Source organism: Cupressus sempervirens, chromosome 7 (assembly GCF_028749045.1).
Source record: "Cupressus sempervirens isolate cs-2001-9-10 chromosome 7, ASM2874904v1, whole genome shotgun sequence".
Lineage (NCBI taxonomy): Eukaryota > Viridiplantae > Streptophyta > Pinopsida > Cupressales > Cupressaceae > Cupressus > Cupressus sempervirens.
In genome coordinates, this window is record NC_143124.1 from 437,400,898 (window position 1) to 437,403,316 (window position 2,419).

Sequence of the window (2,419 nt, forward strand, 5' to 3'; positions counted from 1 at the left end):
GAAGAGCTTCTTATTAGGGAACGGATACCCTCAGGGATTGGATAGAGCTAAAAGAAGACAATACAGAGTGCAGTCCATTCCCTATGTGGTAATTGATGGTATCCTATTTAGGAGAGATTTTAATGGGACCCTATTAAGATGCATTGAAGAGGATCAAGATGAGAGGATGATTAAGGAACTCCATGACGGCCCTGATGGTGGCCATTTCTCTGCAAGAACAACTACCATAAAGATCATGAGGGTCGGTTATTATTGGCCATCTTTGTTCCATGATTGTTATAGATATGTGAGAAATGCACTTTCTTTTCAGGCAAAAAGGCTTGCAGCTCTCCCCCTTCATCCTATTCAGGTGGATTAGCCCTTTATCCAGTGGGGATTGGATTTTATAGGCCCCATTAATCCTCCATCTAGTGCAAGTAATAAATGGATTTTGGCTGCTACTAATTATTTCACCAGATGGACAAAAGCAGTTGCCTTGAAGGATGTCACAGAACCATCAGTTGTTGAGTTCCTTGATGGGATTGTATCTAGATTTGGTGCTCCTTCTACTATTATCTCAAACAATGCTAGGTCTTTTGTTGGAACCCAGAGTTGTGCATGGGCAATGAATCACAATATCTACCTGAGCACATCATCAAATTACTATCCCCAGGGTAATGGTTTGGCTGAGTCTTCCAACAAGAATCTGATCAGAATCATGAAGAGGACAATAGAAGACAATCAGAGGGTCTGGCATAAGAAATTAAGAACTACTTTATGGGCTGATAGGATAACACCCAAGAGATTTTTTGGGAATTCACCTTTTGTGCTGGTATATGGTAGAGAGGCCAGACTCCCAATTTCATTGGAATTCCCATCCTTGGAGTTGGCTCGTCAGTTGGAATTGATTGAAGATAATGCCATGTCAGTAAGAATGGAAGAGTTGATTGAATTGGAAGAAAAGAGAAACAAGGCCATGGAAACCCTATAAATGCATCAGCAGTAGATGAAAAGGAGTTTTGATAAGAAGGCAAGGGCCAGAACCTTCAGAGAAGGAGATTTAGTCCTCAAGTCGGACTTAGATAGAGCAAAACTAGGAAGACATTCCAAGTTTGATGCATTATGGAGTGGCCCCTATCTGATTGCTAGTTGCAAATAGGCCAATGCATTTCAATTGAGCAGACCCAATGGTGAAGTTTTTCCCATTCCAGTTAATGGGATTTATCTTAAAGCTTGTTTTTGATGAGGGTCGAGTTCCTGTACATAAGTAGTTTAGTTCTTTCTACTGTTCTTGTTTTTCAAGAAGTGCGCATGCACGTAGTTCTTTTTTTTGAGTTACCAGCTCTCGAAGTTTTGACAGTCTCAGGTTGTAGAGGAAGTCTTGTTTTGTTTCTAGTTACAGAAATAGAGCTAGAGTTTTTAAGGTTTTAATGTTCTCACAGAAGGGTTAGGGTTTTGCAGTTCTCAGATTCATACCTTTTTCAACCCTGTGGCCCAATGGACTTTTTACAGGCACTGGTCTAATGCATAGCAGGCTTGCATCCCCTGCGAGTCACCAGAATGTTACCACATTTTGTTTTCCTCACCGAATTTCAAATTTTAAATGTTCGGCCCATCCCAATAGCTAATTCCCAAGGTTAATAATATTTTAATGCCGACCTTATAAAGGTTTCCACGACCCGTAGGTCTTCTGGTTGTCAGATTTGAGGAAGATCTACGGAGGGTGCCATCTTGCTATGGAGAAGTTGTGCGAGAATTACGTTAGCGACATAGCGCCTCGTTGACACATGTTCGGTGGGTCTAGCGACGGGCAACATGTTTTGGCGACGGAAAGGTTTCGCGCCATGCCAGAAAAGTTTCACGATAGATCAGAAAGTGTTCACGATGGGCAGTTGGTTTCTGATGGCCGAAAGTCTCAAAAGGCGGTAAGGCACCATGTCGCCAATGAAAAACCCACGAGTTTTTCATTGGCGACATAGCGCCCAAACGAAAAATCAGATCGGTGGCAGGAGCGATCATTGAAATATTAATAGGTTGATGCAAAGGATGACAGCAGGAGCAGAAACTCCAAATTAGTCACAAGCATGGTGACAGAGGGAGAAAAACAACAAGAAGCCAAAGTTTATATTTTGCATGATAAAGATGCTACATCTTTGGCATTTATGTCAAAGAGGGAGAAATATGCAAAAAACTAATCAATACAAAGAAAGAGGGAGATATATATGAAAGAGGGAGATATATGAGATTAGTAGTAAAAATGCAGCAAGACAACGTATACAATCTTGGTAGTAACTGAGTTGATTAATTGATCAGTTTGGTTTGCCATCAATGCCAAAGAGGGAGATTGTTGGAAATGATTGAAATGATCATAAGAAAAAGTTGTTGGAATAATATATGGAACTGGTAAAGAATGTCCTCAATCATTTTATTTTCATTGATG